The sequence below is a fragment of the Cololabis saira genome, chromosome 13 (assembly GCF_033807715.1).
Source record: "Cololabis saira isolate AMF1-May2022 chromosome 13, fColSai1.1, whole genome shotgun sequence".
NCBI classification, from domain to species: Eukaryota; Metazoa; Chordata; class Actinopteri; order Beloniformes; family Belonidae; genus Cololabis; species Cololabis saira.
In genome coordinates this window covers 5,060,644-5,078,062 of record NC_084599.1, presented here as the reverse complement: position 1 = coordinate 5,078,062, position 17,419 = coordinate 5,060,644, and positions in this window count along the sequence as shown.

Below are 17,419 nucleotides of genomic sequence, written 5' to 3'. Positions count from 1 at the left end.
ACAAAGTATCAACTAGCGCTCTGGGGGGTTACTGCACCACGGAGAAATGGAGTGACGGAGAAGTCTGAAGGGTTCACGACGGCGTCACGCGAGGCCGGCTCTACGCAGGGGCAAGAGGGGGCAGAGCCCCCTTAAATAAATGTGTTGCCCCCTCAAATCAAAATTCTAGAAGTTGAGAAATCACATTTTAATATACTCACAAAATTAATATACAATACAAGTTGACAAAATGATCTGCAGTAGCGGAAAAATCCGCCGAAAAAGGGGCACACACGACACAATGTCGGCTTCCCTCTCATCTCTCTGTCCCTCCGCTGTGCCGTGTCTCCGCAGCAGCATAGACACACACACGCACACACCCCTCTGCCCTCAGTAAACATCCAATCACTGTTGCAGTATGCAAATGAGCCCAAACGTAGCCTGAAAGTGTAGTGTCAGGTTTCAGCACAGCCACGGAGTGGGTTAAGGCTGATTCATGGTTCCGCGTTAAATCGACGCAGTACCTACGGCGTAGGGTACGCGGCGACGCACACCGTACGGTGCGCATCGCCGCGTACACTACGCCGTAGGCTCTGCGTCGATTTAACGCGGTACCATAAATCAGGCTTTAGACTTTGAAAAAACAGCAGCGTTACAAGCACAGAGATGTGCTCCTGTCCACTGCATGTGACAAACTGAAGACCAGTGACCTGTGTCTGACGGACCCCTACGTAAAGCCCCGCCCCAGTCTATAGGTCTGTACTGGTTTTTTCTTATAATCACAGCGTTGGTTTTTTTTTGTTAGTCTTTTTACAAAGCAAGCTTGCTTATTTTCTGCTCCAGCTTCCAGCAGCTCACAAAGAAAAAGTTAAAGCTGTGTAATGCATCCTTTCTTCAGAGCTTTTAAAAGGTGTAGTGCTGCTAGTAGTAGCAATGATGCTGCTACTACATCCAAGACAGCAGCTAGCAATACTTTACCTTTAGCATCAGTAAGCACTGCTTCTGCACCAGCTCCCTCCATCCCCCCAACAAGTGCTCCCCCAAAGCAGCCTGCTCAGCTACCCAGTGACTTAAATGGCAATGAACCATCTCAGCCAATACTGGGTAGTGTTGTGATCGAATTCATCACGCCGGGTTCTTAGATTGAGCTGGAAAAGGTAAATAAGACACAAAACTGGAATACAATTAAAGACATTACCTCTGCAGAGGGAGACCTGCAGGACAGCTCTCCGCAGCCATCCTAACAGATCTGCCCGCCTCTGTCTTGAGAACAAGTTTATTACCTCTGAAAGTAGGGGTGGCTTGGGGCCCCCCTTATCTCGTGCCTGGTACAGAATTCTCCAGAGACAACTCAGAATACACACAATAGTTCATCACATTGACATTAGTTTTAAAGTATATAGGCACATTAGTTAATCAACATATGCAGTTTATATATGTTCAGTTTGATTTTAAATTATTCTTTATAATTATAATATTCCCCCTTTTGATCTCTAATCAGAGATCACCCTATGTATCTTCTTTCTTCTTTATTGTTCCTCTTCAGGGTCAGAGGTAGACTATTCTGAACACCCGGTGGACCCTGCTCAGGGGATTATTCTGCCCCTTTCTTGAGCTAAGGCCTTATGAACGCTGCCGTGCCAGATCCAGCCGGATCTGGGGTCCTAATCTTCGTGGGGGGGGTCCGGTGTTGCCCACTGCGATCGTTGACACCACGTGTCACCTTTCCTGTGGAGTCGGATGACGTGGGAGGTCCGTTCTGGGTCCTGTCCACCTTGGCTCCGACCACTGTCTCTTGATGACTCACAGGGGAACCCATTCTGTCTGTGAGGTCCGTGTCTGTCCGTCTCCGACCTGTTTGGAGTAAGCAGATACCAAACTTTGCAGTTCGGAGAAGTGAGCTTTCTGACCAAATTGTTATTCGTCAGTCTCCTTCAAGTAGGGCGCATTCTGTGGCCCTAGAAAAAGTCGTCCAGTCTGTAGTTCGTACGGGTCAGTCCGTGGCCCGCGTCCACCCATGTCATTTTGGTCTGTGCACAGATTTTTGCCAATTTAGTCTTCATATTCGCATGTCCCATCCAGCGTTTCCCAAACGCCTTCCTGATGTCACCCACTACACAATACTCAACTCCAGATGATTCAATACATTATCCTACAATCTCATACAGATAGTGTGGAGCAATAATTGCTTATTTATGAACATTACTGATTTCTTTCCCTCTGGGCACTTTATGTACACCCACTTCAACAATCCAGACATGCAAATTACTCTGTTAAATCCTTTACGCGTTGAGGGGATACTCAGGATTGTCCACACGATTAACATTTCCATTATAGAAAAGTGACATTTCTACGTAACAAAAAGTAAAAATCATTCACTCTCATGAAACTACGGCATATTTGCCCCAAAATACTGGTTGATGATCAAATGAATTATTACAATAACTGAAAAACATAGTCCTTCTTATTAAGCTCCTCCGTAGTTCACTGTTGAATATTCCCTAAAGACATATCTTCGTACAGAATAAAGTTGAAAATGATCTGCCTCCGGGGCTAAACACTGACATGTTTTCCTGGAATGTTCAATGAAACAACCTTTCTCGTATCACATAACAACATCCATAAAATTCAAAATCTCCTTAACAATGAGCTCTCTAAGGTGGATATTTGGATCAAAAATGAACAAAACCTCTATTAATATTAAGAAAACAAATTATATATCATTCAGTTTTAATAAAGAAACCAAAGAATACGGAAAATCTGGCCTTTCAGATCAAAATAAATGATAAAGAAATAAAGAAAGTAAACTCTACAAAGTTCCTTGGAGTCCTCATTGATGACTGTCTAAACTAATCGTCATATAGATCGTTTTTGCAAAACGAAATATCTAAGAATCCAAAAAATGACGGTCTGCTTTTCAAAGCGAGACCCCTGCTTCCACGCTCTGCTCTTCTTATTCTTTATAAACCTTTGTTTGGACAACATCTAAATTCCTGTACTATTATTTACTGTAATACTTATCCCAGCTATCTAAAAAATTTGACCTTTTACAAAAAAGAAAAGAAAAATTACTCGTGCCATTCCTGGACTAAATTTAATTCACCTAATCGCCATCTGTTTGCCCATTCTGGTATTCTTTACCTTAAAGACTAAAACTACTCCCATAATGCTTGTACAATATATCAGGTGGTCTCAGGTTTAACTCTACTCATTCCAATCTCCGTTTCCCATCTCAAGGCCACTTACTATTTATATTTCTTATTAAGAGCTGTCTTTACCATGTCTACCTCTATACTATTACACCTTTCACTTTTTTAATCGTATATATTTTAATACGTACCACACTTTTATCTATCGTACATTTGTTATTTACTGTTGCTACTTTCAAATCCGGGTGGTAAGCGAAATAACCGGAGTCAAATTCCTTGGGCAATGTTCAAACTTGACCAATAAACCTGATTCTGATTCTGATTCTAATTCCTTCAATCCTTCTAGCATCTACTGTTACCCATGTTTCGTCTTCCTCGTTTACTATCGCATATGCTAATTGTAACCCTTCGTTCCAGTATCTAAAACAGTATCCGTCTACAAACAAATTAATCGCTTTGTCGAATGGTGTTTTCACTAAGTCTTCCCTGACTTTATCGTCACGAACGATTCTTTGCATGCACTTGTGTGGTTTTCCCCCTGTGCTATCCGTCGTGTGTGTACAAAATATTTGATGCTTCATTTTCTTAATTTCTTTTTGATTCATTTCTTTTAACTGCTACATGCTGTATACATGTAGGGTCGTGTTTACACGTCACATAATTACCAACCTTACTCCCCCTTTTGAAACAGGATCACTTGTTGGTGATCTGTTACAGAAAAATCTAAATCCTAACGCCTAGTTGTTTCACCATGTCGTACAACTATTGGGTGGTAATTATAATTTTGCTTTGGAGGCATTAAATCCTTAGCTTGATGGCCTAGACGCAAAACCAATGATACATGAGGGCAAGCCTTTTAATAATTTCATACCACCTTAGTCGTGTCATAATGTGAGTGCAAGGCATCATGTTACCATTAGGTGTATCGTAAAATAATGTGATATGTAAAGGATTGGGGGAACTAGCGTAAGGACACCAGGTGTCGACTCAGGGGCGCCACTGTTGATAGATCGTATATCGGGCCAGGAGTAACCGATGTTTCTGGTTCAAACAAAGTCCAACATACTGTATTTCTGCAGCCAGACCTGGCTGAGGAGAGAACATGCAATGTCCACTCAGATGGTTGATTGACTCTGTGTCCCCCGTCCAGAAAGGTCAGCGTCAAACCATCGGGACCACACTGAATCATCACCCCCAACATGATCAGTTGGTCTGTCCCCATCAGGTCACAGGGTGCTCAGGGCTTACGCCTCACCCTCATCCTGAGGGGGCGTGTGAATGGTAAAGTCTGTTTTTTCTCCAAAGCAGCCAGTCCCTTGGTGTCTCTTTGTGGGGCGTGTCTCTCCTGGGTCTCTATGGCAACCCCCTCGTCAAACCCCCGGGCCCCTCCCCTTTAGTCCACCCATCCCTCTATGGTATGTGGTAGTGGAGGTTGGGTGCTCAAGGTGGTTCATAAAATTTGTGTGTGTTTAATGCTGATTTACTAACAGTATCTCATGGGCTGACCCCAGCCCACTGACCCCGCGCCTGGCGCTGAAAGTTTCCCCTCTTTTTTTTTTTTTCTGTTTCTGTTTCACCCAACATGTTTACGACATGGTCTGGTCTGTCCGTACCCCTACATTCCTTCGTTATCTTTTCCGACCCCCTCCCTGTGTTCCAGGTGGCGTTTCAGTTTTCACTCCTTCTAAATTCCCAATCTCCTCTTTTCTTGTTCAAATTAATCCGAATTTATTTAAAAAATCCTTGGTTCGCTAATGGAGAACTAACCAATGTTTGTAAAAAGAAAATAATCTTTATATATTTTTCCTCTCTCAGCAACAGTTACAGTAAACAGAAAGTGACAAACCCTGTTCAAAAATGTAAAAGTAAATTATCCACTGACTGTCCTAATATTAATAACCGTAGTATAGTCCTAAATAACATTGTAAAACTAACCCATATCTGTAATTTATCATTTCAATCTGGTCCTTTTCCTAAATAAAATAGAAATTGCAAAAGCACTTCCACTTCCCAAAAAATGAGAGTAACCTCAACTATACAAATTACAGACAGAATTACATCATCCCACTATCACAGGTTCCAAAATCTGTATTCATCAACTCCTTTATATCAACTAAGACGTTTTATTATGTATTATTATGCCCTCACTTGAAACTTAAAGAACGTGAGCCGCCCCTAACCAATTCACCATATTTCGCTGAGGGGGAGCGCTCCAGTACACAGACAAACGTTCTTGACCTAAACAAACAAACTCCCAAAAAGTCCTCTCTCGAAGTTCATATATGCTTTATCAAATAAAAAAGTCTTCTTTATTAGACACAGAATGCATCATTTAAAGAAGCTCATTGTTAATGTTATCTTAAAAAATGTCAACAGAGAAGCTGAAGCTCATGTATTTTTAACAGATAAAAAGTCTCCTTTATAGACACAGAATGTATCATTTAAAGAAGCTCATTGTTCATATTATTTTAACCAAGTCAACAGAGAGAGGCTCATATGAATTTAAACCTTTTACTTCTTAACATATTATCTTATAATATCCAAATATATTCTAAAATTTGTCACCTATTCAACCCCTAAATAAGATTATTATCAGCATAATCTCTAGCTTTTTTAAAGCATTACTTTATCTAATTCCTGTTAAAAAGGCCCATTCAACCCCTCCCCTTTTTCTGAACAGAGGAGGAGAGGAGTGGACTTTTACGACCATGTCATCTGAACCTGCAACTTTTCTGCAAATTTCCCATTTTAAAGCCAACTACGAAGTCAATTAAATCATACTTTTCTTTCTCTTAAAATGACAGAATATATCTACAAAGTTCCATGAACATACAATACACAAAGGAACACACACATACTCACACATCTCTCCTTCTCTCTCACACACACACACACACATCCCAGGAGTCTCTGTCTCTCACATACACACACACACACACACACACACACACACACACACACACATACATACACATCCCAGCAGTCTCTGTCTCACACACACACACACACACACAGCAGGCGCTTTACACACAAGCGCAGCCCCTCCTTTCTCACATAGCAAGGCCAGCAGTTACTGCTGAATTTTTACATACTTCACAATCTCATCTATTTCTGTTTTTCAAGCCCATGTCAACATAGATGTTACAATATCTTCACGAAGCCAAATTCCCTCAACATTTAAAGTTTCTCGGGCATTTTAAAACCTCTGTACAGTTTCCAAAATCCTATTCCATCCTCAATTGCATACCATCAACTTTTTACTGTAAGTTTCTTTGGCAGCTCTTAGAATTCGGGTGGCCTCAATCCCGGGATTCCAACCCAGCAAAATCCATGCACTCGTCAGTGTCACGGTGGGGGCCGCCACGCCCAAGACTTTCAAAAATGCCAAATGACAATTTTGGGGCCTCTAACCCTCTCTGGGGCCTCAAACCCTCTCTGGGGACTCTAACCCCCTCTGGGGACTCTAACCCCCTCTGGGGCCTCAAACCCTCTCTGGGGACTCTAACCCCCTCTGGGGCCTCAAACCCTCTCTGGGGACTCTAACCCCCTCTGTGTACACTATCTAGTTAATTTATATTCCAGCCTTGTCCTTTCTTCATTATCTTTAGCAGTTGTCATTCCTTAAATTTAGCAATTCTTAATTCAGCAGTTATCATTCCTTAAATTTAGCAGTTATTAAATTCAGCAGCTGGGTGTTTACTTAAGACTTTGGACACGGTCTTGATTTGAGTATATCCAATGCAGATAAAGGTCTGCTTACCCTGAATTTGCCGCGCGGCCTGTCCTCGCCTTTTTCGCACCGAGCTGTTTTTCATAATTACCTCTCCTGATCTCAATCCCGGACGACGCCCCCAAATTGTTGTGATCGAATTCATCACGCCGGGTTCTTAGATTGAGCTGGAAAAGGTAAATAAGACACAAAACTGGAATACAATTAAAGACATTACCTCTGCAGAGGGAGACCTGCAGGACAGCTCTCCGCAGCCATCCTAACAGATCTGCCCGCCTCTGTCTTGAGAACAAGTTTATTACCTCTGAAAGTAGGGGTGGCTTGGGGCCCCCCTTATCTCGTGCCTGGTACAGAATTCTCCAGAGACAACTCAGAATACACACACTAGTTCATCACATTGACATTAGTTTTAAAGTATATAGGCACATTAGTTAATCAACATATGCAGTTTATATATGTTCAGTTTGATTTTAAATTATTCTTTATAATTATAATAGTAGCTACCCAAAGCGTGCATTTGGTACAACATTGAGATCATTCAATCCTGCCTGGTACCGCACACGACCATGGCTAGAGTATTCTGTGGTGCGAGACGCCTGCTTCTGTTTCCCCTGTCGGAAATATGGCAGCGCTGTTAATGAGAGGGATGTTGCTTTTACCTTAACTGGTTTTAACAACTGGAAAGCAGCACTTGATCGAGACAAGGGGTTACAGAGGCATGTGTCCAGCCACAACCATGTGCATGCTTCAACTGTATGGACTCAGCACAAAAGCAGAGAGGCTACAGGGGGAACTGTTGACTCCCTGTTGGTTGGTAAAACACAACTTGAAAAAAACCATTACTATGTCAAGAGTGTGGGCAGTGCTGTTAAGTTTCTCTGTGTAAATGAGTTGGGGCTCCGTGGAACTGCAGAAACTTTGAGGCATGATGCAGCTGACGACGACATTGCTTCAGGTCTCTTTCTAAAGCTGATGGAGTATACCTTAGAGAAGGATGAGAAATTAGCAAGCATTGCTAAGGGTATCCCAAAGAATGCAAAATATACATCTAAGGATATCCAAAATGAAATTATAGAAACACTGGCAGACATGGTGCTTGGAGAGATCAGGAAAAAATAAAAAATGCAGATTCTGCGGGGTTCTGCCTCAAAAGTGATGGGACCAGAGACAGGTGCAATGTGGAAAATTTGTCTGTGATGATTCGCTTTGTCAGCAATTCCATGCCAGAGGAGCATCTTATTGGGTTGCTTGACTTGCATCAACTTGATGCAGAGTACATCACCTCTGAGATACTGACACACCTTTCTGATGCTGGCTACAGTGCTGAAAACATACTTAGTCAGTGTTATGATGGGGCTTCTGTGATGAGTGGGGTAAGAGGTGGTGTACAAGCTCTGCTCCAAAATAAGCTTGATAGATATGTCCCATATATCCACTGCTTCAACCACCAACTGCACCTAGTAGTTGTGCATGCCATGCAGAGTGAACCATGTGCAAAAAGATTTTTTGACCTCTCTAGTTTACTCTACAAGTTTTTTCAGCACCACCATGTGTCCAAGAAATATGATGCACCTCATCTTAAAAGGCTGCTTGAAATCCGATGGACAAGCCACTATGAGGTGACAAGGTGCATTGTTGAAAATCAAGACCATATTCTCAGTATCTTATCTAAGATGACAGAGGATGATGCTGCTGCAGTTGACCTGTGCACTGAGGCATCAGGCCTGCAATGTCAAATTAAGAGGCATCACTTCTTTGAGACTGGAAAGTTTCTAGTGCGGGTGCTTGGTGTCTTGAAACCAGCAAATGCAATTCTGCAGGCTCAGTCTGTGGATATGTGCAGTGCCTCTGAGGTTGTAGGTGCAGCACTGGAGTCCCTAAAAAACATTCGGGAAGATGATTATTGGGCAGAGTTATCTCAGGTGGCGGCAGGAGATGATTCACATCCTCCAAAGAGAAGGAGAACAATGAGCAAACACCTTGGTCAAAGTGTTGTGCTCTCAACTGTGGGCCATACAGACTCTGATGATCCTACCCTTAATCCCCATCAATCTCTGAAAAGATCTCTGCTCAACATCCTTGACAGGGCCATTTCAGAAATGGAAACTAGATTTTCACAGAGAAATGTTGACCTGATGAAAGCCATATCTAGTCTTGCACCCAAATCTAGTGCATTTCTAGATTCAACACAGTTGCACCCTCTGGCTGTGCTGGCTGGCACAGTGGCAGACAATGCAAGTCTCAAAAATGAAATCCTTGTAGCAAAACAGATGTTGCTCAAGAAATGTCCAAATGAATCAGACCTGTCCACTGTGTGTAAACACCTGCAGGAATACAGGGAAGCCTTTCCTGAGTTGCATAAATTGTATGTAACAGCCCTGGTAATTGGTGTGTCTTCAGCAGCATGTGAGAGTTCCTTCTCCACATTGTCACGGGTTCTAACCCCCTATCGTCGCACCATGTTACACAAGAGAAAGAGGAATCTGGTGATCTTGGCCCATGAGAAGTCTATCACAAATAACTTGGACATGGATGAGTTTGTGAGAGTTTTTGCAAAGGGAAACAGGAGACTGCCGTTGTAGAGTGGAGTGGAGAGAAAAAAGAAGAGTGGAGAGAAATGAGAGAGAAATGAGAGAGGAGTGGAGAAAAAGGAGTTTTTTGAGCTGTTAAGCTGCCAACAAAAAAAAACAAAAAAACAAAAAAAACAAAAAAATGTTCTACTGTATATCTGTTGTGTTTTATAAATTTGTTTGAGAAGATTTTTTATTATTATTCATAAGACTACCTTTCAGTTTTGTAAATATTGACTATAGTCTGTGAGGTTAACATATACCGGTATTTGAGAATTAGGCCATCCAGTTAAAATAAATGTTGTTGGTTGATAAAATCTGGATGAAGGATGTTTTATTTTATTTTATTTTATTCATTTATTTTATTTTTATTTTTCAGTTTCCCCCCCTGAGGGATTGCCACCTTATTGTGGTCAGGGGGTTAGCGTGCCTCAGTGACCTTAAGAGCTATACCAGCAGGAGCTTAGTCTTCAGGTGGGACACCCAAGTTGGACAGGTCTGAAGGTAGAGGCCTGACAAAGTGCAATCCGCTTCTCCAGGGGTTGGACACATAGCAAAAGACCCATTTCAATGAAGAAAGCATTGTTACTATAAGCACAGAAAAAAAAGTGGTGGAGCATGATGTGTACACATGATGCCCCCTTCACATTTCTGACTGCCCCCTCATATATGCATGCCTAGAACCGGCCCTGCCGTCACGGCAACGCCGTTGGCTCTGCGTTGGTTTAACGCAGAACCTTAAATCAGGCTTTACAAAGCTAATGACAATTTAAACATTTTTTTAAATCCTGTGAATAAAATGTGTCTGAAGGATAATTTATATGTAGTGGAGCAGGAATTGGATCAGTGACCCAGCCAGTGGCCTACTGGTTAGGGCACTGGGCTCCTCTTCTGAAATCATCAACAATAACATCAATAACAGTCATCCCTCGTTTGCTGCTGTGGACCGGTTACCAAAAACTCCTGTCAGTAGCATCTGAACTCCAGTTCAGCAGCTAGTCCATCAATATCCAGTCCAGTAACATTAATGCCTCCAATTAAAACCGATTTGGACAAAATGACACAATTTCACACAGTCAACTACAAAAACCTGGAGGATATTATGGATCAGCCAGAAGAATCAGGGGTTTTGGTTCCCCTTGCTGTTGGGCTGTAATTCAGGTCATTCACTCACCACCGGTAGATGATTGTTCTTTCCGGTATCATTGTTGCTGACTCAAGATGGCGCCGATGGTGATTTTGAGCAGATCTTGGCTGCCCCAGCGCCACCAGATGACAACCCGGTATGTTCAGACACTAATAAGTAAATTGTTAGCCTCAAGGAAGACATCCGGATACTGTCTAACAAACTAAAATCCAAAGCTGAACTGCTTAATTTACTTTTGGACGTGGCCCATCAGCAGTCCATGCATATTGGGCTCAAGAGGCTCAAAACCTTCCTTTTAGTTTAGCTTATAACATAATTTTTTCATTTTATTAGGGTGGTTTCGTTTTTTTTTGTTATCTAGTTATTTCTTATTATTTTAATTACTTATTTTTCAATCATTTTATTATGTACTTATTCTTTTGTATTAACTTTTTTTTTTATTTTGTTCTTAGTTTTATTTCAATGTTGTTTTTATTCATTCACATGTTAAAGGTATTAATTGCAATCGTATTCAAAAACATTTATTGTTATACTGGGTGAAATGGTCCTTCCATCCTGAGAGTAACCAGTGAATAATGTGTTCAGAAAAAGGAAAGAAAAAAATCAATCCTCTCTGAAAGCTTTAATCCTGTAAAAACTCTAACCAATCAGTTATTTGCGCACCGAATGGCTCGGATTGGTCAGAAGACCAGAGGCTTGGCAGGAAGGGAAAGAACCAATCAGATGCCTTCATTTTAAACCACGCCCCCCCCTCGTCCCATGCGCGCACTCGCTTCCAGCCCCCCGTGTCCACTTCCCACGGGTCCTCCACGGCTCACAGTGTCCCAGTGTAACCCCCTCCCTCCCCTCTGCCACGGACCCCCAGTATGTAGTTATTATGTAGTTATTTTCAGAGTAGCTCGGTCCCATTGTGTGTGTGAGAGCGGGGAGCAGAGCCGTTAGTCCGGGCTGCTGCTGCAGGACTCTCCGCCCAGCAGCAGCAGCCCGCGGGGATACGAGCAGCCGCAATGAAGCGCCGCAGCAGCTCCGGCTCGGAAGCTGTATGGGGGTCCGTGAGGATGGAGCGAAGAGCGGATAGCAGTGCGCCGTAGGCGCCGTAGGCTACGGCGCACCGCCACCCGCTCTCCGCTCTCCACTCTCGCCGGGATGGAGACGCCGGTGGGCAGGATGCACGTTTGGGTGGGCACAGCCCACCCCTGCCCTCCCCTAAAACCGGCCTTGCTTACAGGTGAATGAGACATGGGGTAGTTTTTAAAATGTGCTGTCCAAAATGTCCTGGAAACCTCGACTCCTGCAAATGCGCGTTCCTCAACGTTTGTGGGGGCGTGGCTTTGGACGGAGCGCTGACGGGAGGGGGAGGAGGGGGCGGGGCTTAGAGGAAGCGCCACTTTCCAATCTTGCTAGCTCTCAGAAGTTGCATATTGCAACTTTAATTCAGTTCCAGTGCTTTTTCCTTGTGAGAATCTTCCCCACCGGGTGCTCTGCCTACTTGGCCTGTTCTATCTACAGTGTGTTCATAGGCCTAGATCATGTGTTCATAGGCCTAGTTCATGTGTTCATAGGTCTGCCTAGCAAGCCTACCAGACGGCTACAGCTAATCCAGAACGCTGCTGCCCGGGTTCTCGCCACAACTAAGAAAGTGGACCACATCACTACGTGTCTGAGGTCTTTACACTGGCTCCCAGTACCTCAGAGAATAGACTTTAAAATACTTCTGTTATTTTTTTAAAACACATCAGGGACTTGTTGCCATAGCAACCACCCAGACCTCTCAGGTCTTCTTGTTCAATTCAATTCAATTTTATTTATATAGCGTCTAATACAACAGAGTTGTCTCTAGACGCTTTACAGAGACCCATACCCAGAACATGACCCCCGAGCAGTTATTACATAAACAATGGCAGGTAAAAACTCCCCTAGTGGGAGAAAAACCTTAAGCCAAACAGTGGCAAGGAAAAACTCCCCTTTAGGAGGGAAGAAACCTTGAGCAGGACCAGGCTCATCAGGGGGGACCCTCCTGCCGAGGGCCAGACTGGTGGGTCAGGGACGGCAGCAGCACAGCAGGCAGGTGGAAGCAGCAACGGGATGACCGGGGGTGGGGACCGCAGGCCAGCACACAGCTCCCGAAGCTCCGGCCCAATCAGCAAGTCCCAGGTTGGGGTGCAGGGTCAGGAAAAGACTTGTGCTCCGTAATGCAAGCTACAAGCCACCCACGGCCACCTGCAGGACAAAAGAGAGAAAAGGGAGGAGAAGGGGGGGCCAGCAACGGGATGACCAGGGGTGGGGACCGCAGGCCAGCACGCAGCTCCCGAAGCTCCGGCCCAATCAGCAAGTCCCAGGTTGGGGTGCAGGGTCGGGGAAAGACTTGTGCTCCGTAATGCAAGCTACAAGCCACCCACGACCACCTGCAGGTTCCGGTGTCCGGCACAGGATGCTGCAACATGGACAAAAGAGAGAAAAGGGAGGAGAAGGGGGGGCCAGCACAAGAAACCACAGGAGCGACTCTGACACACTAAAGTTTACACTACCTAGAGATTTACCAACACCAGCTAGAGGTTTACTAAACACTAACTATAGGCTTTACTAAACAGAAATGTTTTAAGTTTAGTTTTAAAGGTGGAGGTGGTGTCAGCCCCCTTAACCCAGATTGGAAGTTGGTTCCATAGTAGTGGCGCCTGATAGCAGAACGCCCGCCCTCCAAATCTACATTTAGATACTCTAGGAACTACAAGTAAACCTGCACTCTGAGAACGGAGAGCTCTGACAGGAACATAAGGCACTATCAGGTCTTGCAAATAATGCGGAGCTAAGCCGTTTTGGGCTTTATACGCAAGTAATACAATTTTAAATTGGATTCTGAATTTTACGGGTAACCAATGGAGCGACGCTAACACTGGAGAGACGTGGTCTCTCCTGCTAATTCCTGTCAGTACTCGTGCTGCTGCATTTTGGATCAGCTGGAGCCTATTCAGCAAATTACTTGGACATCCTGCTAACAACACATTACAGTAATCTAGTCTAGAAGATACAAACGCATGAACTAGTTTTTCTGCATCACTCTGTGAGAGGATTTTCGTAATCTTTGCAATATTACGGAGATGGAAAAAGGCTATTTTACAAACCTGATTGACATATGGTTTAAACCATATGTCAATCATTGTTGACCCATTGTTCAGGTCTGCTCTGTGTCCCCACAATCAGAACCAAACATGGAGAAGCAGCATTCAGCTTTTATGCTCCACAGATCTGGAACTCTGAAACCCTCAGTTCCTTTAAATCAAGGTTTAAAAAGAAATTGTTTACAACTGAATTATGTAAACAGAAGTCCAATAACGGAGCAGCGCTTGGGCTCAGATCGGGGAGGCCGTTCCTCCCAATCAGACCCCTCCAGATATCACTGTCACCGCCCACGTGAGCGTTGAAGTCCCCCAGTAGAACAATGGAGCACCATCACCTACCTCTCCCAGGGAGTCCAACAAGGCTGTACTCCATCCTGCTGCCTGGCCCGTAGGCACAAACAACAGTGAGAGACCTTTCCCCTGACCCGAAGGCGCAGGGAAGCGACCCTCTCGTTCACTGGGTTAAACTCCACGAATGTGCGAATAAGGTAGCCTTGCAGGCACTTGCGGAGCAGGCGGCCCACTGCCCCCCCCCCTTCCTTGGATGGAAATATGTTTTGTTGTGGTTCTCTGCTAACCCCTGGATGAAACCATCATTGGTAATGAAAGATAAGTGTTCGTTTGTCTGGCGAACTATAAGAAAAACTAGTGGAATCGAATCACAGGTTAATACAACTTTTAATCATGTCAAGCACAAGGTTTTTCCGGCCGGAGGTACATTTGTCTCATGGGTAGGAGAGAAATGCACACGGTCGTCATCAGTCCAGTTGATTTTATACTGAAAAGGAGGGTGTTCTTTGCAAATGATTTCCATTGGTTGAGCCTACGAGACATGTCGCTTCCATCTTCCTTTCCCTGGGGTGTCAAGCCTAGCTCACAGGTGAGACTCCCCACAGCTAACCGTCTCCTCTCCAACAATGTGTATTGTATTTAACTTCTAATCTAATTTTTGTCTACCCTTGGCTCTTAATCAGAATGCGATTACTTTGAAGAGAGAGCCCAGACGGTTTTGAGCTTCAATAATTTCATGAAATCCTAACAGTAAGCTGTCATAATATTAATTATTTCTGATAACATTGTCATAATGCTGAATATATGGCCTTTCCTACACTGTTTGTTGCTGTTTGACCGCCGTGTCGCTCGGTCATCGTGTTAAATACATACGGCGGCCATGACAGTCTGACACCTCAGGGGACAGTTTGTAGAACTTCTAAAAGAAAAGAAAAAGTGGTTCAGCTGAGCAAGGCACTTTGGTCACTGGCTGTCAGTTCATGTGTCCATTTCCGTTTTGTATCCATAAAGAGTATTGATTTTAAAGATTTGTTTAAACTTACTTAGTGATTTGCATGATTTAATTTCATCTTTGCAGTTGTTCCACAGATTAATTCCATTCACTGATACACAATGGGTTTTGATTTTTGTTCGTACATGCTGTTTTTTAAAATGGCATATTCCCCTGAGATTGTGTTTATTTTCTTTTATTTGAAACAACTTCTGGATGTCTTGTGGCAACTGATGATGAGCTCATTCACAAGTGGAGCTGGTGGATTGTAGCGGAGCTGAAACTCTGCAGCTGCCGTGTGTCGGTGTTTATGAGACACTTCACTCCCACATGTTCACCGGGGGGTTGTTGTCACATTGTGAGTGTCTAAAATAAGAGACTGTGAACGGGGGAATAGGAAAAAGACTAAATCGCTTTGCAGAGCCTATAAGTGACTGAACTAAAGAAATAAACTATAGGAGCGCCATCCATTTATTTTAAGGAGTAACTCGGTCGTCAAAGGACAGCATACGGATGTTTGTGTTGTTCAGTTATGATGAAACAAACACAAACGTGACAGTACACTCGGTAAGTGCGCGTATAGAAGACAGTTGTGAAGCCGCAGCTACCGTTTACGACCATACCGCCATGAACCAGCAGAGGGCGCTGTTGCTACGTTTGGGAACATTTGCACATTCATCCTCGTTTGCAGCAAATCAGCTCCAGCTTCAGACGCGTAGAGTTCAAATGCTCATCAAAGAATGTGATGTCTTTGATGACGTCACGAAGAATAGTGGAAGAGGAAGCACACGTAATAGCACACATTAGAGTGAAGATGTATTTCTTTTCTTGTTATTATACCATGAAAATATTATAACTGTAATGGCAATCTAACAACAAAAAATGCCATGTGAGGGAATTTGAAGACATTTCCAACTCATGCTGGTTCCAAAAAAACTGAAAAACTGTGTGGATTCCCAGCTCCTAATTCCCCTGCACCTGATCACCTGTGTGTATGTGCATGTTTGATCCAGGCCTGGGGCCAGAGTCACCAATATGTTCTTAAGAACGATCTTAAGAAATGTCTAAATGATGATGAATAAATGATCTAAAATTAAGAAGTAAATAAGAAAGTTCTTAAGTGAAATTCCTCAATATTCTCTTAAGAACCATCTTAAGAACTGTCATTTCTTACGATTTTCTCATTTTTCCTACTTAAGAACTTCTTAAAATATGGCTGTATCCGAAATCACTCAATCAATTCAGTAGCCGCTCCAGCAGACCGTTCACACAGCAGTAGCAGCCAAGTATCCCAGAATGCATTTCGCACCAAAACGACAGCAGAAGCCGAGAGCTAAAAGCTGTTTTAATCTCCGCTGTAGCGCTGTTAATATGCCACTTTATTAAGTTTTAATATTTTTTCAGGCGTAAAAGTAACCGTTAAGATCCCCAACCTGGGCTCAGTTTATCCAAATAACGGCTGTTAAGAAATTTGATCCGATATTTTCGGGGGATGAGAAGAGCCGCCGGCTCGGAGCAGCAGCAGCAGCTCACGGCCGGGGGGACAGACGTGATCGCCGGGTCAAACCGCGCTGTCGTCCCGGGGAGAAAGTGATCCAATGAACTGACCTGCAGCTCTGTAGAGAATTACCGCTGGCTGAAATAAATCATTTAGGAAGATAAATGTTGGTTTAATAGATGAAATCTAACAGTTTGTCTGAATATAAAGTGAAGCTTCATGTTTTCATGCCCCAGAAGCTGCTGCTCTGTCTGTACATCAGAGCCGTCACAATTTTAATAAATGTATTAAAATAAAAATATCAGTCTATTGAGTTTCATTTTATTTTATTAAGCTACATATGTTTGGGCTTTTAATTAGTGCACCTCTACGTACTTGGTATACAAAATTATATGTATTATTCATTTCATTATATTATTATTATTATTATTATTATTATTATTATTATTCATTTCATTATATTCAGTCGATACACCTGAAGCGAGACTTCACTACACCGATGCATCGCTCCACAATATTGCAGGTTTTTGTTTGTGCATGTGCAAATGTGTTGAAAAAGGTGATATTAGAGTCTTACCTTTTCACAGAAGAAATTTTAAGACAGGTCAAGGTTGTCTTAAAGTTAAGAAAAAAGTCAAGCACAAATTTGAGAACTTTTATTTCTTTTATTCTTAAGTTTTTTCTTAAGAAGAAAGTTGAGAAAATACCTTTTCTTCTTTCAGCTTGAGTTATGGTTCTGCGTCAAAACGACGCCGCCCGTGCCTACGGCGTGTGGTACGCGTCGACGCAGACCACACGCCGTCACTGACGCCGTCACTGACGACGTCACCTCCCAAAAATTGTAACTACGCGTCGAGGCGACGCAGACCACACGCAGACGAGAGGGCTGTGATTGCTTCGCTTGGTATCAATCACATTTTGAATTAAATGCACAGTCTCCCAAAC